The 23,117-nt window shown below is 43.0% G+C and overlaps 1 protein-coding gene across 22 annotated transcripts in view; it reads right to left on the bottom strand.

Moving 5' to 3' along the window:
• pou3f1 (POU class 3 homeobox 1) overlaps positions 1–23,117 on the bottom strand; it is a 194,581-nt gene that overhangs the window by 165,032 nt on the left and 6,432 nt on the right. Inside the window, exon 2 of one of the 22 annotated variants that reach the window (XM_055502917.1) lies at positions 10,037–10,184. The exons of the other annotated variants lie outside the window; for them this stretch is intronic. The gene's annotated coding sequence lies outside the window, so the exon portion shown is untranslated. The remainder of the gene's footprint in view (positions 1–10,036; positions 10,185–23,117) is intronic. 22 annotated transcript variants of the gene reach the window in all.

Below are 23,117 nucleotides of genomic sequence, written 5' to 3'. Positions count from 1 at the left end.
CACACACGGAGCGGGACTCCTCACTCTGACTCTTGCTGACTGACTCTCTTTCTGAAGGTTTTGGTTAGCACTGCTGCTCCTCCAGGTTTTAATAAGCAGTGGAGCACAGGGTGTGTGTGTGTGTGCATGTGGTTTGTGTACATGCAAGGGTTGTTCGGTATGTGTGCGAATTTGAACGGTGAGCTGGTAACGACACATACGCCCCCTCTACCACCACAACCGACGCCGCACCACTGTTTACTCTAGCAAATCCTGAACGAGGCCGCGGTGCTCCGAAGAGAGCTTTGCTCCTGTTAATTGGTCATTAAAAGTAGTGGTTTGTGGGCCTCACTAAATCTTTAAACAGGCCATGAAATAATAAAACGGGAGGTTTGTCACCGCTGTTAGCTCCCCAGAGCAGGCAGAGCGTGAGAGAGGGAAAAGAAAGAAGAGCAGGACCCGGCTTTTGATCATTATCTGCAGAATTAGCATGACTGATAATAATTGCTCTGTTCATTTCAGGCCTTGTAAATACATCGTGGATGTGGGGCTGCATGGCAGCAGATGAAAGGAGGTTGTCATTGATGTGTGAGGGGGTAGAAAGAGGTGGGCTGGAGGGGAATATTGTGGCAGTAATCATGATTAGTGAGAAAAATACAAAGTCTTGTTAGACACAGGTTCAGGCAGTGATATGTTGTTGTTCCCCACAATGAACCTACAGTACTGCACATGTTTGACACTGGGATTACTTAGATGTGTGCAGCTGCATTGTTAAACTCAGCTCCGAAAGAGGAAATGCTGCTGGAAACGCTTGCAGAACCAGTGATAAATATGCACACTGACAGCCCTCTCCTCTTAAAACTAATGATATCAAAGAAATGCGGCCTTAAAAAAGTGACACCAGAAGGATGGAGACAACAGGTGTCAAAGACACACACACACACACACACACACACACACACACACACTCATGCACATATAAAAATATTGTGTATTGTATCCTCCTAAGCCCTGTGAGAGTAATGATTCTGTTATACTTGCATGGCTTCTCATATATTGATTTGGACCAGGAGGCGGCCCCTCCCGCAGGGGCCCCATTCCTTGGCTCCCCACGAGGCTCCTATTGTGCCTGTGTGTGCATGTGTGCAAAATACCAGCAGTTGGTGTGTCGACAACAGTGCATACGTGAGCGTAAAGTGAAAGAACAAAAAGGTGGAGACCAGAACCAGGATTTCTAGAACCTCTTTAAAAGTACCGCGCAGCCTTTTCATACGCAACTGCACGCACACACACACACACACACACACACACACACACACGCATGTGCACATACAGAGACACGCAATTCATGATTTTGCCTCATTGTTGGGGTATCAGTTTGAGCCGTCAATAATGGCTCAGTGGACTGTGAAGAGACAGGCATGACCCAGACTGCCCACGGTGTGGAGTTGGTGTGTGTGTGTGTATGCGCGCACCCACAAAATCCTGCAAGCACACACTAAAAGACACCCACACACAAAGAGCCTGATCCTGACCCATATGACCTTTCCCTCCTCACCACCCTCCTTCTGTCTGTGTGTGTGTGTGTGTGTGCGCCTTACACAGACCCCTTTTCCTCCCCTAACCCCCGCTTCCCTCCCTTCTCCTAACTCATCCACCCGAACCTCCCATTGTTTCCTCTCCTCTAGCCCATTGTCTCAGCTGGGAATGGAGGGATGAGCAGCCGGCGAAGGGATGATGCTGGTGCACAGAACCGTCTGCTGGTGGGTTCACCACAGACGCTGTGACAAAAAATGGGTTGCTGATGTGTTCTTTGCGAACACTCAACTTAGAAAAGTGAGACCGCAACAGTGTGTAAAAATCCATCTGGGAGCAAATTACCTGCGACACTACAAGCGTTTTTTCCATTGCTTTTTGCCTTTTAATTGAAAACAAATTCACACTTTATTTAATTAAAAATTAGCATAACTCTTTTGCCTTTTTATTTAATGCACACAGACCTTGAGTAATTTTCATGTTTTAAGCTGTTCCCCTCTCACAGGTTTTAAATTTTCAGGCCCGCAAGTGTTGCTAAAACAGCAGACATCCTCAATTTACTTTCTGCCCAATCATCATGCTCTGTTCAAGCAAACGTTCCTTCTCCTGGTTTCATTGTACTGAAGCAACTACTATACTGTGTTTTCTGAATTTCATCCATCACTCTTAACCTCCCCTTTATGGCAGAACACAGAAAATGCATCTCACTTAAACGTAACAAAGCTTAAATCTGTCTTATTGCTACCTCGACTGCTGTATCTTAAGTGATACAAACACATGTAGATAAACACAATTCTAGTAGAGAGCATACATTTGACCTATGAAGTAATATTTTCAAAATGGGCTTGTAAATTCACATGGCAGCTAACAAGGTTTTGGCTGCCATCTTCAGGCTGGTCTAAGTATTACCATAGCAACCCATAGATAGAATTTAATAGCCCTAAAGCCAAGTATGGTGATTGTTCCTTCATGAAAATTAGACATCCCCACCCCTAATCTCTTCTAATTTCATTCAAGGATATTTAGAAGCCATAACCCTAACAGTTATGTTACACATAACTATTCATTGTGGCAACTGTTTACATTAATTCATATTATCAGCTGAAATTCTTGCAGATTTAAAACACATTGTAATCGTATTTTTCAAAAGCGTGTACTGTTTGAATGTTTGAGAAAATAGCAGCAGAGGCGTCACTATGGAAAGATAATCTGCTGAATTACAAATAATTGTGGTTCAAACCTTCACAGTTTCCAGGCACCTTTCAGACCAATCCAGCCAAGTTTACAATTATAGTGTCTATAGACATATTTTTATGTACAAATCTATGTGGTGCATTAGGTGCAGTGAAAAGATGTGTGCTCCAAATCATGCTGTGCACCCTGAGGGAGTTGTGGTATTAAATAAGATCTACCTTTGGCGCATTAGTGGAATTCAATATGTGCAATGTAATTATTCTGCTCAATAAGCCACTGGAGAAGGATATTCCATTTACTACACGCTTTAAGCAGGTAGATTCAGGTGCTGTTTTATGTTCATACAACATAAGCAAACATGTTACTGGTTAAAAGAGGGGGGAAAAATTACACATTTATTTTTAATGGATTTTCTGCCCATTTACCACCACGACAGGCCACCATTTATGAATTTGTAGCAGCGGTAAGAAGAGAGAAGATGAAAATAATCAAATTATAGATTTTTAATTTTACATGGCTGAGAGAATTACTACAGGTGAAAGGATTAGTCAATCAGTTAACAGGCTTCACAATCAGACAATGATGAAGATTTGTAACTCATCAAACATTGAAATTAACGATTATTTTAGGCTTACGAATAAATATTCTCACACTTGTTGGCCAGTAAAAAAAAATAGATGAACTGAACTTGATTCTTGAGTTTTATGACAACTAAAATAATTAGTTTAGTATTAAACCGCATCACCTTTATATGTATATGCAGCAATATTTAAAGCATAGAAATTGAATTAGTGTCTTAAAGTGAATTTAACAGACCATATATTTCTAGAAGTAGCGCACCCATGCTGTAAGCCATCACCAAGTCATAACATAAAGAGTGCAACTTTGAGACAGAGGAGGGAGGAGGGCTTGCTGGGTTCTGCGTTTCATGCTGTCCCAGTTGCCTAAAGTGATTCTCTCAATAATGTATTAGACCACTTGTTTATTATTTACTGTTTACACAGCTCAACTCATGCTGCTTTTGTGGAGTGACACTCTCACCCGCGCCGTCTGCGCAGTGCAGACGAGACGAGACGACGCAGCGCAGACAGACACGCCGGCTCTGCCAGACGAAGCAGGCAGCCAAGCAAACGGGGCAGCCACCCGCTCCAGCCACGCTCAGTTGGTGTTAAGGCACTGGACTGAGAAATAAAAGACATCTCGGTTCACGGGACATGTTGTACATGCATCCTGAGGTTGTCAAAGAAAAACACACACATGCACACAGGGGGTTGGAAAAGGGAACTGGGTGGGGACAGAGGAGATTATTAATATTAATATGTATGCAGACACCTAACTGGACAGCACTTCACTCAAGTCTCCTTTCCTTTTTTAACTGACTCTATTTTCTACCATTGTGGTCTTAATGTGAGCAGGCATTAATATCACGTGTACAAGATGTAAAGAGGTTATTTGCTGAAATGAAGTATAATATCAGTAGACAAGTGTTTTCTCGTTTCGTTTAAAATGTGTAATTACTTAAATTGTCCCTCAAACAGCAGCTTAAAGCGAAAGCAAACAATTCAGGGGAATAATCTGAGATGCCACGCTGCCATCCTTCAAAACACAGAAAAACGGATTCTTCTCCATAAAAAGTATGTTTTCAGATATTCTATCATTTAAATCTGCATTTGCTGTAAATCTAGTACAAGGACATGACATGTTTTGATGTGTTATATTGATAATGCAGACGTGACTTATCCTGTGGATGACAAGACATGATTATTTCAAGGGCAAAGGGCAAAGTTAAATAGTTTGATGAATATCAGCCCTTTGAATAGTGTGCAATCTAAACTTGAACTTTTTCTCTAGTTACAGTTAAATACATGTATAGCTCCATGTCCTCACAGGGTTTTTAGGGGAGGAAACACCAATATGAGCCTGGTAATTACAAATTTAGAAAAAGTCTATCTCTGGTCATAGCAGGCAGTAATTACATCCTCTGGTGTAGACATTAAAGTCAATCAGTTCCCTGGCCAATTTTTTTAGAAGAATTATGGAGGTAGACACTCACATGCAAACACACACCCACACCCCCACCCACACCACTTACTGTACTCCAAAAACAAAAACAACAACATACACACACACACACAGCATTTTCAAAGTCATAAAACGAGGGGACTTCAAATGCAGCTATTTGTTTGGGGCCTGTTGTCGTGGGAATAGGCAGTGCGACTGTGCTGGTTCATTAGAATTCCTTTCAAGTTTTGGAGTGCGGCCTCCCTGTGTTCCTCTCCCCATATTCCCTGACCCCAACGCATCTCCATGGGGCTGAGGTAGGGCGGGGCACGGGGATGGGAGGAGTTGGAAGTAAAGCGCAGTACAGTGCTTTGCAAACACACACAACACACAATTCTGGATGCACACATACAATGGGACAGACTCACATACTGTATGGCAAAGGAGCGAGTGCTTGAGCTGGATGTTAAGTCACCAGAACTCCCACCGACGGTGAACAAAAATATACAGCAACTGCTGCATCGGGTTGTTGCAGAAAATATTGCATTCACTGCGCACTCACCTCACGCACTCCCTCTCTCTCACACACACACACGCACACACACCTCTCCTCCCTAACGGTGTCACCTCACTGCATCACCCTCTCAGGGATGCATGGGGGAGGTTCGCTTCAGCCGGCACAGCTCAACTCTCGGTCACATGAGAGACTGCGATGTTGTGTTTTTGCCACCGGAGAGGATGGCAGGGGAAATTGTTTATGTAATGCACCTGGATCTTTTCTAGCACACTAATAATTAGTCTCCTCATTTGCTGGAAGAGCAGATGAACGTTGCTTTAAAAGTCCTCAAATTTTGGATGCATTTAAAAGTGTCTCGATCAGATGATGATTGCAAATGTAGTGTTTCAGTGATAGGACTTAAGCATGTGTACTACAATTGCTATAAATGGACAATAGGGGGGGGGGGGGGTCTTACTGACATTCAGTCAATAACATGCTGATGGATCAAAATAAATACAAATCAGCTGAGAAAAAAATCGTCTGCTTACAGTAAAAATTTAAAAACTGGCAATAATATTAATTTCTGGGAAAGTACACTACAGTTTTTACAGTTCAAAAAGTAAATTCTGTTTATTCCTACTAGGTATGATAACAAACAACACTGCATTACCTTAGATATGCAAAATGAACTTCAGCTAATTACTTGTTTGCAGCCTCTAAAGTTGAATAAAATCGAAAAGTTCAACTTATACTTTGGCCTAAAAGATGAAAGAAGAGTGACTGAACAACCTCAGAAGAACAGCTGTCAGATTGTTAGGTGGAAAAAAACTTCTATAGCATCTTTATAATACCCACCTTCATGTTTCAAAAAAGAGTTGTTGATTGTGTGATAGCCTTGTAAGCAAACACACAAACTCAGACTTAATGTCAGCTGGCACGAGGGGAGTATTGACTGCAGGACTCGTGTATTACACAGCATTAGATTTAACTGGCTGCTATCTTTTTAAATGTTCAGTAAATGCACAAGCTTAGCAAGACGAGTCAGCATTTTTAATAACACACCCCTTATTAAAGCAAGTGTAAAACACAAAACTCTATCATAAGACATTAAGGTTAATTAGTTTGTCCAGTTAGAAAATGGCTTGAGCCGCAGCCTTTATATGTGTTTTGTTTTTTTAATCTGAGCTGCGGTGAGGTCACTTTGGCAGGTTGGGCTCCCGGACGAGACCCCAGCGGGCGCCAGACTGCAGGGAGAGGGACGCAGAGCTGCTGCCCGTCACAGCCCACTGGTCGCCTGACGGGCCCCAAGGCCTGCCAGACTGACACCACCCCCGGCCGGCCAGGAGGCAGAGAGGCTGCAGGGGAGGGGGCGAGGAAGGGTGTGCGGAGGTGGAGGTTGGCATAGGGGACAATCACTATCCAATGCATTTATCTATTTCGTATAGTTGAGAAAAAAGGCAGCTGGTGGGTGCACTGCTGTGCCAACTGACTAGGACTGTTTAAGGTGACAGAGAAAGAGAGACTCTGCAACAGACAGCTATTACTCAGCGCATAATAGAAATATAGCAATGCACTCAACATGAGACTACAATCGCTTTGTAGTTGAGTCAAAAAAAAATTTGGCTGATGAAAAAAAGTCATGTATTATCTGTGATAGAAATGAAAAAACGAGATAGGGCAAGAAAAAGGGGATAAAGGAGAGCGAGAAACGAGTAGTGTGTGTCCCAGCATGTGTCTGAGGCCGGCGTGGAGGAGGGAGGGCAGCACTCACAGAGTCTCTCAGGCGTGTCCAGAGCAGGAGCCAAGTACCTCTACTACACACTCACACAAACACACCCACACTTCTGTACACGCACACCTTCCCACTCCTCCCATCACCAAACACGCACCCACACTCACACACATGCAAAATTTTACCCCGCAATTATAAAGTTCACACAAAGTCAGACTGGATGTGTACATTTGCTCAGTTCTTTTAAGATGTTGCTTCTAAATTGTTTCCTCTTGCTGTTCTTTGACCTTTTAACAAGATGTCTTTCTCAAAGACCTACAGTGAAACAAATGCAGCTCTGTTTGGTTTTGTGTAGGTATGAAATGTTTAAAGCTGGATCTGTGCTCACTGCTTCACATGCGGCGATGGGTTAACACATACAAGAAAATACAATGTGTGGATGCATGTTACCTTGGACATATTCAGATTGAAAACACACCTGTCATATACACACACATTACAAAACACAACTGAAACACAACAACCTTCACGTGCAATAATAAGGTAACTGATGAGGGAATCAGCAGAATCTTGCCAAAGAGCAGCCCATGTTTTACAGCAGTGTATACTGTAACAATTAAATGGTAAATGGATCAATGTTTGTACAGTATATGTTTGTGTGTGCACATGTGTGTTCAGGGGGCCTTGGGGGCCTGTCCTAATGAGCTATCTGTGTGCATTTCTAACAAGAGCTGGATGCAGCGCCCACGGCACTGTCATCCTGGGCCGTGGCTGACCTTGCTCAGCTGCTAGGCTGTGTCGTTTGCTATATTTATGGCCTTACCACCATCACCACCAACACGCTGTGTATTTCAGGGTTTGCATGCTGGTGAACGTGTGCATCTACTAGTGAGGGCGGGAGAGCAGGGGGGTTCACTCAGGAAGCAAATACTGTGTATATCAGCATAATGAATCAAGTGGCAGAGGAGGGAGAGAAATAAGAGCGAGGGAGTGAGGGAGAGAGAGAGAGTTGAAGGAAGGGAGGGATTGAGAAAACCATTTTCCCTCTGCTGTTTTCTCCCCTCCTGCCAACCAACCCCTGTGGTGTCTATTCCCTCGATTCTGCATTTGCCTTTTTCACCGTTTTCCTTGTGTTTTCTCTTCCTACCCATTTCATTTCTGATCAGAGTGCTGCTCCCTCTTTAAACACGCCATTCACAACAAGCCGTCCAGCATCGCAGGCTGGACTGGACACAACTTTCAAATGCATGCAAGTTTACAGCTGCCTCTGTCCATCTTCAGGTAGAAGGTAGAAACCTGCCCAATATCAATGGCAGCTGTAAGCATTTACCCAATGTAAACACAGCAAATTGTAAGCAGGTAGCAGGCACCAATTCATGTTGAGCGACTCTGCATGCGTGCACACAGCTGTAGGAGTTTGGCACCAACCAAGCCAGCTGAATCACCAATGGAATAATAATAACGCATGTGCATGGAATCAACTGGCCCCCCTGTTCATTTCAGCACAGGGGAGACAGGCTGGTGAGCACACACACATACACACACACAGCCTCAATATGCAAAGCTCCCCAGTGCAGGGTTAAGGGAGAAGGGCGTGCTGCTGTGAATACTCATCTGAGCCTGGCAGAGGGAACTGTGTGTATCCCCCCATAACCTCAGGGCGAGGGGCAGGGGAGGGGGCTCCATTTGCGTGGGACACACATACACATATAGAAACACACATCTAAACACACATTTGCACACACAGAGACACAAACGGAAAAGTCGGACACATTCATGCTCATACGCCAACACACGCGCATAATACAACCCATGCATACACACATCCACACATGCAGGCGATAAGCGAAGGAGCACTATGGGGAGGGGGCGCCGTGACCAAAAGTAAAGTTTTAATTCGGTCCTCGGGGACACTGCTTACTCATCCAACTCCCCCAAGGACCGACTTCCTCTGAAATCTATTCAAATCACATCTCTCCTCCGCCTTTTATTGCATTTCTCATATCCCCCCATCACAAAGTGACAAATCACCACACACTTCAGAGAACCAACATCACTTTCTCTCCATTTTGGGGGACAGGCAGTTTTGGGGGATTTTTACTTTTAAAGTGATTAGAGAAACACACTTCCTACTATTTTTTTCATTATTTTCCAGGAATAATACTGTACATGAGTTGTCATGCTAGGAGTCGAGAGATACCTTTACCTTTGCAACAGAAATATACAGTACAGACAAAATACCTGGAGTGACTTTAAAGAGGACGAATTTTTTACGTGCCAGATTTTACATGTAGAGTATATAACAAATGCACACATTTCATTTCCCACCTGTACAGTTAAAGACACTCTCAAATTCACATCACACGCTAATTTGTCCCCTTTGCAAACTTCTAAATACATAAGCATGAAAACACACAGATACACAAGTCCCACACTTCCTGCCACAGTCTCCCCTCTATTCTCAATAAAGCAGGTGATGAGAGCGTCATGATCTAATTAGTTTATGCAGCGTATAAAACTGGTGGGACAGGCAGTATTGTTATTTCTCTCCTAGCCAACTGCACGCACGCACGCATGCACGCACGCACACGCACACACACACGCACACACACACACACACACACACACACACACACACACACACACACACACACACACACACACACACACACACACACACACACACACACACACAGTAACAACATCGCCTGCTGCATACCCGACTACACTCATGGAAGGTGGTTGAGGGGGGTGAAATAGTGGGGTGTGTGAGGCTGGATGAGAAACGGGGTGTCAGGATGCAGAGAGCCAGCGTGCAAGCATCAGGAGAGAGAGAGAGAAGCGCCACTTGATATATTCGTAATGTTCCTTAATATTTTCATTTTGATGTAATTTGTGGCCCCGTTTTTTAAATATCCGCTCTGTAATAATGTTTAATTTCAAGGGTCAGTCTGCCAAGGAGTATATTAAAGCTGATAAAACTCATTTTCCACAGGCCCAATATCGCGCCCAGATCAGGTTAGGAGGCCAGCCTCCCTGAATATTTCATCTTTTATCATGCCGATAATGGGAAGATGACAGAGGCGCATTATTACAATGAGAGAATTGCTCATTTTCCTGATGGGGAGGGTTGCCTGGCTGCTTGGCTGCCTGCTTCCCCGACTGCCTTCCTCAATGACTGGCTGGGGCTGCCGAAAGCCGAGGGCTCCACAGAGTGTTTGTCGCAATAAAAGCAATTCTTCCCTGGAAGAAGAGAGAGGTGATGAGTGGAAGGGGGGCAGAGAGGGGATGAAGGTAGAGAGAATGAGAGAGGTAAGAAAGTGAGAGAGAAAAGCAACTTTTTTCCAACCACCTCACTTATTTGATTGCGATGAATAATAAATGTGTGGGCTTGCAGTTGTGGAAGTGGGGGGGGGGGGGGGGGGGGTGCAAGGGAGCCATACAGTAGCAGTGTGTGCACACAATTGTGTGTTAGTAGTACTGATGTGGCAGGGTAGGGGGCTTAGTAATAATCACAGATTCCTATTCTGAATTAACCCATTTAATTGAGCCATTAGGAAAGAACAAAGCAGGGGCTATAGGGTGACATGGGGGTGCAGTTTGAGGGGGTTCCAGCCCATCAGCATCCTTGGGAATGGAAACTGTACTGCACGCAAATGACTAACTGGACCGTCACTGGCGCCAGAGCAGCTTAATAAATAGGCCCAATCAAGGCTGTTCTGGGGACCACCTGTGTCCCATACAGGTCAGAACCATTAGACCCACATTAGAGGGCCATGATAGACGCAGGCGCCACTCCAGCCACCCCAATAATGAGGATAATAAGAGAACCATAATGGCATATTTATGGGCCAGCCAGGAAGAGAAGAGACTGGCTGTAATGTTTTAGGTTATTCAGCAAAGAAAAGCAAGGAAAGAAGTCAGATTCACAGCCAGGTAACTAGATGGCTTAAAGCAACGTGCATTAGTATAGCTTGAAATTTCAATTACCAACATGATTACGCAACTTAATCCTTCCTGTATATGAAATCTGCACTAAGAGAAGCAGCAAACAAGTCCAGCTGGAATTAACAGAACAAAAATGATTCACAAGACACCTAGTTATGATGATTTTCATTTCCACTAGCTGCGCTGTGTGAAGGATCTGTCACACACCAGGTGGGCCTATCTTGGCATTTAATATGTTAATCTGTAATCTTTCCGCTCATTCGTTTATTCTACTACAGACAGCACAGTGGAGGAATTATACCCTTTGCCATTTGCCTTTCTCTACGGTCCCGATTCTAATCTTAGTCCACTGCTTGTAAGAACATTGGGAACTGAGGTTAAGAAATTTTATCTGACTACAGCTGTCCAATTAAAGCTCCACAACAGCAGTTAAAAGTAAAGTTTGTTCAGGTTCTTATCAAAGGAAGGATGAAAGGAAAGAGCCGATACCTGAAGCTACACCAACAGCGTATAAGTCTGTGTGGAAACGGAACTGAAGTACCAGAAAGTTGACTATTCTGTTTAGCTTCAACTGTCCATTTCTCTACATCCGTACGTGGTTCTCCATTCTTTTTCTCATTCACACATTCTGTGTTTATTAAAAAAATATTTTCCTATTTGTTTCTTTTATTTTTTTGGTCCCTATTGGGTATTTTTGTTGTATTGGTTAAATGATCGTATGGCCATAAAGATTTAAATGTTTCAATAATTCAACTGTCTAGTCATGTAATGACTAAGGACTACAACAGGGGTTTACGTTTATCCTTATTCCTTTTCCCTTCTGTTGCTGTTAACATAGCACTGGCAGGGAAATACATGTAGAGTAATATGCACTTCAGACCAATGAATTATGTATTATGTTGAATTTTTATGTTGAGAGTCACACAGATGATGTCCTGGCAAATGAAGGGCCACCTGTTGTTCAAGGCACCTAGCTCAAAATTAAATCAAGGAGGGGGTTCCATGATTTTTGAAAGGACAGTTGAGACAAAAAGACATCTTCTACAAAGTTTAACAGCTTGTCAGTGATGTCAAACCAGTGTGTTGAAAAAGCCTTTAATAGAAAAGACAGCTAACGCACCCATCCTTGGACAGCCTTCAAAAAAAAGGTGCCAGACACTTGGGTACATCCCTGTAGAGAGGAAGAGGAAGTGATGAATATCCCGAAGAGCAACAGAGGTCACTGCTGACCAGTGTGACTGCCAACAACCCCAGGGAAACGATGGGATGGAGTCAATGTGTCTGGACCTCCATCCCATATTAAAAAAAGAATAAACCGTCACCATGTCAGGGTGGGTGAGTGGGAGGTCGCTGGTTGGTGGGGGTTAAGGGGAGAGGGTGATGGTGGGTACCAGACTGGGGCACCTCAGGGGACTTTTGGGGAGGAAGAACCATGCACCATGTCTCCTGCTACCAACCGTTGTTCCCTCATTTGATTGTGAAGCTATGAATAATGTATGGAGAATGGGACTGAAAAGGGGGGGTGGGGGCGCGGTAGAGCGTTGGGTAGGGGGGGGGGACCTCAACCTTAAAGAGGCCCTGCCACAGTGGGAGTCATTACCGATGAACAACCACACTGATGAGCCAAGGAGAAAGAGAGAGGGAAGGGAGAAACAGAGAGGGAGAGATGGGGGATGAATGAAGAAGAAAAACAAACAAGATATAAAAAAAGACAGAAGGATGCCCAAGAAACCACACTTCTCAAACATTTCAAGCACGCTGCTTATTGAGTGTTTTTCCCTCATCACTCTGTAGATGTTTTGTTGTTGTTTTCATCTGTTCATTCATCTATCCATAATTTAACTCTGAGAAATAACTCAAAATCTATTTCCCGGTTGTTTGTATTTGTTTTTAAGCTTCTTCGTAATAAGTTTTATTGGTACAAGCATGCAGCGAGTAGAAGGTGTAAATGTACAGTGAGAACTTGAAACACTGATGCAATTTTACAGTAGTTGAAGGGAATCCAAAATTACAAATGGAAAATATCCTGTTCATCAGTTAGTTAACAGTAAAGCTGACCAAATGAACTATCTAACCTGGATTTGTGTGTGATCACTATTGTGATGGAGGTTTTTTCACCACCCCTATGAACTCAATAATAATCTGGTTCTGAGATGGACAGAACAGTGTAAGAAGCTGCTGCTGTCATGGATCTAGCTTGAGCATCTTGTGGTAAACTTCAGCAAATGGCCAGGAACATAGTCCTCTTCTCTAAAACAAGCATTGTACAGTGCCACATTTTTCGTTACCAGTGACAGCTGTCAGGTCCTGCCTGCTCCTCACCTGCACACAGCTCCCTGCATGCAGGAAAATTAAGACAGCTCCATTATAGCACTAGCTAAGAAAACTGATCCATGGGTTCAGTTTTAAAACAACTTAGAAAACTGACAAACAGCTGAGAACTAGTGGCAAACAAGGGTGAGTGGTAAAAAGTTGGTGGCAGAGCAGGTTTCTCCTGTTATGTAATATCGGCATGATGAAGGAAGCTGTTTTAGGAGTAGTGATCAGAATCCTTTCCTCAGAATTTCTGCCCTCGTCTCAGTATGGATAATAAACCCTGCATTCTTACAAATGAAAGCTGCAAAGTAATTAGCCTTACAAAAAACAAAAATTACCTGCAATATTCAGAGGTTCACAGTCAACTAGACTACAGTCTGCAAAGAATTGGACAATGACAAAAAGTCAAAGGGGAAAAACACACTCATACTTGCAAATCCATAGAAACACAATTTCTTTCCACATATGCAAGTTGGTGGAGCACGAGGTAATGGAAGGAGGGAAATGAGCAGAGCCATCCAGCAGTATTGCTGCTGCCAGCAGTGTGTGTGTGTGTGTGTGTGTGTGTGTGTGTGTGCGAGTGTGTCCGCAGACGTACGCCTCTGCATGTGTTTGTGTGCTGCAGAGCAGTTCCTGAGGCAGCAGCTAAGGCACTGTAGCAGGACTAGGTGTTATCACTCATTTTGATTCCGTATTACAGCATGACGGATGGGCCCCCGCGGGCCGGCGAGCGTCGCCACGCGCTTATTACCGCAGCTCTTAAGTGGGAGTTGATTTAGCTTAAATAGGTTGTTTCATAAGGAGAAGACACCGGTGCTGTCACCACTGCTCTGCTCCTCTCTACAGCAAACCACCACTCTAATTGAATAATGCCTCCTCTACAAACCTATTAGGGTGCTTAGATACATTGTGTGCCCCAATAATTGCTTATACAACCTGGCTAATTTGGCCTTTCCCCCCCTGCGCACACAAACACACACACACACACACCCCAGTTTTACAGTGTGTTATATTTATGTTTGTAATATAATCCACAGTATGTGCTATGTGTGAGCTCTATATGGATTAGTATTTTAGAATATTCAATGTTTTAAGATTGGCACTATTGCTCCAGTGTAATAACAAAAACAAAACAAAAAGGCCTATATTTGTGTCATAAATTCAGGATTTGATACTGCATATCTAATTTAATATTCTTTTAACGTGAATCCAATGGAATCGCTGGATTCTGAAAGCTATAAAAGTGCAAATAGACCTATACTATAAAGGATTAGTGTTTCATTAGCATATCACAGGGAGATATTTGAGCATGCATGTTCCAATAATACAAGTGTCATGGTGTTTTAGCATGGAGGTGGTTACGATAGGAGAAGCTTTGGATAAAGGCATTTCGATTAACGAATCGTTGATCCCTTTCCCCGTCTCTGTTGGCTTTACGAGATTATTGCTGATGCAACAGTGCGATGGCATGTGAATTGCGCGCTGCTGTGGAGTAGAACCTGTGCCAATTCTCTGTAAGTGAACAAGGCACCATGGACTGTTGCCAGCAACAACACACTCCAGGGGAAACAAAGTTGGCCGTCAATCATGAAGCCCCAAATGAAAACGCACCCATTTCTCACTAGGGCCCCATTTCACTCACTTTGTCAGATGTTCATAAACATGCAAACACACACAGGGCACTGAAGGTGAAAAAATAAGGGTAAGTACTGTCAGAGGTAGGTTTGATCTGGTCCCAGAATGTCTGGATTATTTCTGAGCAGCAGCACTAAATTTAACTGTGATTTCTAGATGTCATGAACAGCATGGAAATTTTACCAGCTCACTTGCCTTGGGTCAGAAAAGATCAAATTAGAATATGATTCTACTCACTGGACAAAATCCTAAATATAGAGCGGTCGTCAGTGCTGCACGTATACAAAAACAAATTTTCTTAAGCAGCTATGCTGAAAAATGATTTAAAAATAATTATAAATGAATGGCATATAATAATTCTATGTTATTACTAATAAAACACTCTGTGTGTGTGTGTGTGTGTGTGTGTGTGTGTGTGTGTGTGTGTGTGTGTGTGTGTGTGTGTGTGTGTGTGTGTGTGTGTGTGTGTGTGTGTCGGGTGGCATTTGTAAAATGTAACATAGTACGCAGAAGTCATGCTGTATGATTTATCACTATAAGGGAATGACAGCATAGCTAGACCAGCTGAAAAATGTCACCAACTGTGGATCAACAAGCTTGAGATTTACCTTTAAACGTGTATTAATAAATCATAGACATTATAATGATAATGATACCAGCCTTATTAAACTCACACGCACACACATACACAGAGTATGCACGTGAGACTTGTGCGCACATGTGCCCACATATGCACGCAGCCCAGTGGGTGTTTTGCTGTGCCAACCCTGCTCTCTTTTCCATGCATGCTTGCTGTGCCCTCTGGTTGGTGGTGATTGATGACGGCCACTGAGAGGCAGATCATTTGGGTGGCCCCATCTACACAGGACGTAAATCAAATCAGCTCCACTAATGATTCTCAGACGCTCATCTGGCAGCCGTGGCCAGAACCCTATTGGGTCCTGCACTAAGGGACAAAAGCAACATCAATAAGGCCCAGAAAGGTTTTATTTGACCAACCATTCCAGGGATTGATGTCCATTTTCTGAGAGGCACAAAAAATAAAAAGAAAGATGAAGACATTATCATCTGTGCTGCATCCCAAGTGTGACATTGATGCATTTGTGATGTGTAGGTATGCGGGAGAAGCTCTATAGATATGCATGTATTTAGATGTGACGCAAGGTGGTGTAATGTAGCTCAATGGGGTAATATCGCTTTACTGGAATAACAGATCAGCTCTGCCAGGGTGAGAATTTCTAACATAACAAAACAACCCAACAGGTATTAGCAATAAAGAAAAAAATATGCCAGAATCAAAATCCCGTCCTTCAGACCATGCACACCAGTATCTATGAACCAGTCTGATAGCTGTGATGTGATGGATAACCCTGGCAGACCAGAGAACTCTAGCCCTAAGGCCTCCAGAGTGACCCATTACAATTTTTCATTAAAACGCCTGTCTGATGCACTGCCTTGATTTGTCCATAATTTATGATGTCATTACAAGCTAATTAGTGCCAGGATCCCTGTGCCCTGCTCGGCATGCCAGGGCCCTTGGCAGTTGAGAGAGGGCACAGACTGCTGGCTTTGGAGCCACAAGTACTAGTAAAGGCTACTCCGACCCGTCGCGGCTTCTGGTTAAACTGTTGTCATATAGGTAAGTAAAGCAGTGAACTGCCTGATCATCATTTTACACTGTTTGCAATGCGATTCTGGTACAGGTCAGATTGCCGTTAGGGTTGTGTCAGTGATAGCTCAACAAGTAATGGCTTTTTGATACAGAGAGAGAGGCCTTGTCAAATTCAAAATGTGCATCATCTGCATACAGAACAAGTGTTTAACAGTAGCCTAGTAGAGCAGAAAGTGATTGTCCTCGGGAGCTTGTCTATAAGATTGGAGGAAAAGGGGGGGGGGGGGGGGTCTCAAAGCTAAAGCGCCCATGCATGAAAGTCAATCCACTGCTTATGTGGGTGTTTTATTTATTCATTAGTGACACAAGGCTTGAAAAAGACAAAAAAGTTCCATTCAAATACGCATGGCATCCCCAGCACAGGATTGCTGGAGGAGGAGGAAATGTGTGTGTGTGTGTGTGTGTGTGTGTGTGTGTGTGTGTGTGTGTGTGTGTGTGTGTGTGTGTGTGTGTGTGTGTGTGTGTGTGTGGAACAGGGTGCTGGAGGAAAGGGAGACGAGGAGGAGTGGGATGACTTCTTTTAATTTGGGGAACACCTCAGGGGAAATCGAGCCCGTGAACACCCAATTACAACAGTCATCAGTGAAGCGCGCACGTAAGGAAGTGGGGCGTAAAAGCGTAAAAGCTAAATATGAGAATAGAGAAAGAGGAAATGATTTGAAGTATTATTATCTCAAGTCTCTGCAAACCCTCCCCCACTGATAATCACTCACATGCAAGCGTAAATCTCTATGTGCTTTATTTCAGAAATGATAAATGTAACTAATATAGAGGTAATCTGTTACAATTAACTGCCAGTTCGAAGGGTGGGGAGGGGCAGGACCATCATCACCGGCCAATTATCATCTTATTATGGATGTTAAGTGGCCTCATATTAGGGTCAGCGCCCCTCATTTCAAGGGAAAAAAATAATTGTTAACCTCTGTAACAGCAATACACAGAAACTATTTAACACACCCCAGGGGGATCTCTCACACCTCCTACACAAACTGAGTCAGTTCATTGGCCAAAAGTTCAACTAATGTTAGACAAAACACTATTTCCATCCTGCTGTGATAGTTTTAAGTTAACAATGCCTTAGAAACAGCAGGAATGAGTGAAAAACAACTCTTGTAGGTGAATCTATGTATACAGTACAAGTTGTGTTAAAAATAAGAAGGCCTAATATTGTTGAATATATATATTAAAGTCTTATTTACTTGAGGCCTTGCTATCATAGCTGCACCCACGGATAAACTGTTTAGAATATAAGTCAGGCCAGACATGCAATCTGTCTAATTAATCTTTTAGGTACTCTGCTTAGATACATCCATGTTAGATTGTAGTTGGTGAACAGCACAAAATGGTTGGAAAGAAAAATGATTTGAATTCACTTCAACAAAGACTTGGGGTACACATTTTTTCCCCGACACTCTAAAGAAGACAAATTGTCAATAACAAATGACATTAAATGAATTTCATCTGTGTGGAATTCTAAATTGCTGAACAAATAAATAAAAATGTATATTAGAACCATAATGGTAGTAAAATAATCACATCTTTGACTTATGGCAAGTGCAATAATCTTATAGGAATTCTGAGATTTGGCAGCATCTTGGAAAGTTGATTCCGCTTCAAAACCATGTAAGCAAAGGAAATGGAAAACCCTCTGAGGATATATCTAGTGCTGCGATAGCCCTCAGCAGCCCACATGAAAAGACAAGAGACTTGGTAAAGTGTGTTTTCCAATAACTTTTTCTTTTGAGTCAGGTGAAACCAAATCCGTTTAGCTGGTAGATAAAAGTCAATCTTATATGAATGGTTTTCCTAAGTCAAAGTGGGATATATTATTTTAGGAAATCACTATTTGCAAATAACTTTCAATTCCTTTCCAGCTTAAATCAAGTTTTTCAGGAAATTCTCTTTGTGGTATATTGCATCTGGCTGAGTGGCCGTTATTGTTCTGGCTCTCAGGTGGGCTTTTATAGGAAGGCCGGACCCTGGGGTCCTGTGTCGCCTCCAGCTTATATTGAGACAGACACTGAAGTGACGATCTCCCCCAATAGCCTGACTCCCTCACTCAGCGAATCTTCTAAGTGAGTTACCTGTCTAGGAGGGTGGCTTAGATAGAATGAAACACTCTCTTGTCACTTTTATTAACCCTCTTATACTGCCTTTTCTCCCTCAACACCTCCCACCATACCCCACAACCACCTACTATGACACTAACCCTCTCTTGCAACCCAGCAAATTCCCCCTCTCTCTTCTTTTCTCCCCTACATTAACCCGCAATTCTCCCCACCACACCCCCTGAAGCCAAAATCATCTTCATTTTGCATAATGCTCCATTTAAACTGATAGTGGTGACATGAGAGAGGGCACTCAGTATGAAATGGAGAGAATGAGGGAGAGGTGAAGTATCAGTGTCTCTCCCTCCTTCTCTGTCTATCCCCCTTTGTTACTGGCTGTGACCTCTGGTGGCAGTTATTATTCACAAGGTCACAGTTGGTCCCGTGTCCCATGAGCATGACACAACCTAATGTAGAACCAAAGGCACTCCTCTGCTTCAGCATACAAACATGCAGGCTGTACACAGCGAGGTACACCCCACCCACTCATCTAATAAGCTTTACTCCCCTCGGTCTGTGGCTTGTGCTATTCAACTCTGGACCCTGAAAGCAGTGGGAGATGTGATGTACTGTAAGGTGGGGGGTCTATTATGTTGTCAACGTAATACTGATTCATGACTTAAAAGATTCTGCATGTCTTACAAGGTACTGTTTCATATTTATTGAGTACTTGGTGGTTATTATAGCAAGCAATATCACTGGCAGTAGAATCTATCTACCAAGTGAGACCGATTCATAGTTCCTTATGGAATGATGTATTTGAGAAAACATAATCAATAGACAACTATTTTGGAATTTTCATGAGTCTCATTAATTTAACATGAACCCAAATCATTAACCATTTTCAGTTTAAAATTTAAAAAAATGCCTTTTTCATCTATTTTACAATACATTGCACTAAAGATTTACCTGCACTTTATATTTTTCTGTTATATACAGGATTGTACTTTACCTCTAAAGAGACTATTAAATAACAATGAATAACTCTTAGTCAGCATGTTTTCACATTAATTCAACAAGAATTATTTGGCATTACACTTCTGCTTGAGGAGAGTACTGGCCAAATGTCATGATGTACATGATGCATTCTCATGGTACGACAAATTGCTATAATAACAAAGAGGTAGATCAACTCCAGCTTACTGTCCAAATTTGGTCATTTTTTTCATCATCAGGTAAAATACAAAACTGTCTTTATAAAATTTTGGCCGGAAAAATAATGAACAAAAGTGGATTTGTCGACATCTCTATCTATCTTTGCTTATGAGAAACATTCTTAAATATTCCAATCGAGAAGTGGGCAGGGACACAACACAGACTCATGAATTCAAATTGCAGATGCGCAGAATGCCAATGGTTTCAGTCTTTCCTGCTGCTACTCATTTATATTTTCCATATGGGTCCTTAAACGGCAAATGGAAGTCAGCCTGTGCCCTTCTAGCTCTCCCTGCTCCCCCCTGGGGATAAAAGCGGTCAAAAGTCAAGGAAATTCTGATTCCTTAGCACAGTACACCAAGGGCACCTAAACACAAACCAAACAGCTCCCACAATGTCTCAGTGTTGGCAAACTTGGGCTCCCTCCCTCAGAGATCTGCTAGTATTCTAAATGGTAATTATTGCACATACACACACTTTTGCAGACGTAGCTGTACTGTACAGATGAAATGCAAAAGACAAAAAGGAGAAAGGGTGGAGTTATAGGAAAGCGGAAAGGAAATGAGGTGTAGTATAAAAAAAATGGAAAAAATATGGCAGACCCCAAAAAAAAGTAGTGGGTATGTAAATGTAGAGTCAGAAGGTTCAGGAGGCGAGATGAAGTATAATGTGGCAAGCTGACCCGGGGGCCGAGGGGCTGTGTGTCCAGGGGCCAGTGGGGGACAGTGGCTAGATCTCAGTGGTCATCATTATGAGGGATGTCTTCTCCATTCTTCTCTTACCCCCTCTTCTATCTCACACTCTATTTCTCTCCTAGGGCAAAGGTGAGGCGGCCTGGGGAGCAGCGGGAGGTGAAGGGTAAGGCAGGGCGAGCTCAGGGTCGGCGGCTGTCGTTAGCAATGCAGGTTGACCTGCTCACCCATAACTTGAAGTTTTACTCCCCAGGTTTCCCCCCCACCTATCGTTTTGTCTGGGACAGATTAAATGTCCCCAACTGAATTTAAACAGGTACGGTATGAAGTAATGTGAAGGGAGAAGTCTTTCAAAAAGTCTTGAATGAGTATAAAAATATCTTTTAGACTTGTTTAAGATAATAACATGTAAAAATATAGATGAGGCCATAAAATGTGCACATTTATAGAGGAATATGCATCCAATCCATTACGAGAAACATGACTTCTACTTTGATATGATCTTCCCTTAGAAACTAAGTAAAAACCAACCCTTATTGCTGTTTCTAGTACTAAATTATCCGCGAATCTGAAAAATGTGAAAAGGGGAGTTCAAGTGGGCGATAAGAAGGTAAGAGGACTCTTACATCTGTGATATCGAACATACACACACGCCTTTCTAAAACACATGGCACTTTCCACAGATTAGAAATCATCTCAGTTTACAAAAGCCTTGTTCCACAAAAGGTGTTCTTTTCACAGAGACGAGGCAGTCAGTGCAAAGAAGAGCCCCAGGCCTTTCATTGTCAAGCTCTTTCTTTTCTATTCTTTGCCAGCAACAACACGACCCTCTTTATCAGCGCAATTACAGCGCAAACAGACTCATGATTGGTCCAACTGTCCTCTCCTATTCCCTGCATTTCCACAAGCAACCTAATTAGTCCTAAAGAGAGAGAAGCCGATGAGCAGAGGAGAAGCAGAGAGTGAAAGACCAGCCATCATGTCCATTTCTGTGGGTTTGGAACACCAATTGTATGCGTTTGTGTACTGCTGTATTTTCTCCTTCATTTTCACCCTCTCTTTTTGTTGTTGTTGTTGTCCTCACTCTTTCTATCTCCTTTTTCTGCAGAGGAAAAAAGCCTTCAAAGGAGCGATTGTGCAGAGCGGCTGAAGTGGTCTGTTGGTAAGCGGACAGCAGAACAACACAACAAACATGGCTGGCACTAATCAGGGCCCCGGCTAATGTAAACAATGTCATTTTTTGCCCTTAATGAGCCAATTTTCCGCAGATACGAGAGGGCTAACAATTGGGGCAGCGCCTTTGATGTGATTCATCTGAAGGTTTGTTTGTGATCGCTTGGCACTTTTTGTTGGAAGCCCTGAGCCCAGCTGCTTTCATCTACCTCTGAAAAGGGAGAGCCATGACTCACTTGGGTAGGGAGGGAGGGGGGAATAAAAATAATAATTTTCTTTTCTTTCCATTTTTTTTAAAGACAACCACCCTCCCCCTTTTTATTATAAACTAGTCCCAATCAGCTGACCAGCCCCCTCCTTCTCATCTCCCTCCCCTTTAGCCACACATACACATAGAAGAGCGAAGGAGAATCGTCCACGAGGGATTAAAAAAAAAAAAAAAAGAGCATCGTTCATGTGGGTGTCTATAGTGATCAAATAGCAAACTCATTAAAAGGCACCCTAGTGTGCAAGCGGTGGACACTGACAGGGCCTTCATTAACATGGTGCTGACAAAAGGTGAGCGAGACCAAAGAGGCAGCCGGCGGGCCAGGTGTATGTGCCGCGGCACCTTTCAAGATGGCACCATAGCCAGAGGCAGGCAGGCTGGCAAGCACACTATCAAACAGTACACTGACCAACAACAAGGGTCTTGCATAGATATAGATACAGATACATAGGATGAGAAACACATAGTATGTTTAAGGTAAGACAATCTGATTATTTTCCTTTTAAATAATAAGAATAATGAAGTACCTGGACCAAACACATCACAGGCTGAATATCATGATAAAGCCAACTCTTCAAAGTTCAGTGAAAGTCCACAGTACACACAGATAACAAAACCAGGAAGAGGAAAAAGTAAATAGAGGGATATTGATGTAATGAAGGTAGTCAAAGGTAGTGTCCAGAGGCGATACATCGTCCATGTCCAGGCCTATTCCAATCAATCAGTGAAGCTGAAGTGACGTAGTCACTGGCTAGTCAGTCAGCCAGTCCCCCTACACACACACCTCTGCCTACTTTTCAGGCCATGAGTCAGGGGCCCTCTGGGGCCAACCACACACACTCTGCACCTGCTGGGCCCTGCAGTTACCAGCTGTCAACTCCACGTGTTCTGTGCCGTCTGTTGAGTGTGTTTGTGTGTGGGTATGCGCGTGAACAGAGTAAAGGGCTGCGGAAAAGTTACATGCCTCAGCTGGGTCATGGACAGCGAGGAAGACAATTTGGGGATCTTCAAGGACATTTACCTGCATTCACCTAATGTTACAACAAAACTATCCCTTTACATAAAACAGTAGCATGTGTGTTCTCAACAGCCAACAACTTTAGTTACTGAATATTTTCATTGTAGTAATGTTTCTTATACAATTCTATATTATTGTGAATAATCAGGTTGTGTTATAAAGTAGAAAATAAATACATTAACAATCCAAAC

The sequence above is a fragment of the Betta splendens genome, chromosome 16 (assembly GCF_900634795.4).
Source record: "Betta splendens chromosome 16, fBetSpl5.4, whole genome shotgun sequence".
In the NCBI taxonomy this organism is placed as follows: Eukaryota; Metazoa; Chordata; class Actinopteri; order Anabantiformes; family Osphronemidae; genus Betta; species Betta splendens.
Note: the sequence above shows the minus strand (reverse complement) of the source record. Positions and strands in the feature narration are given on the sequence as shown.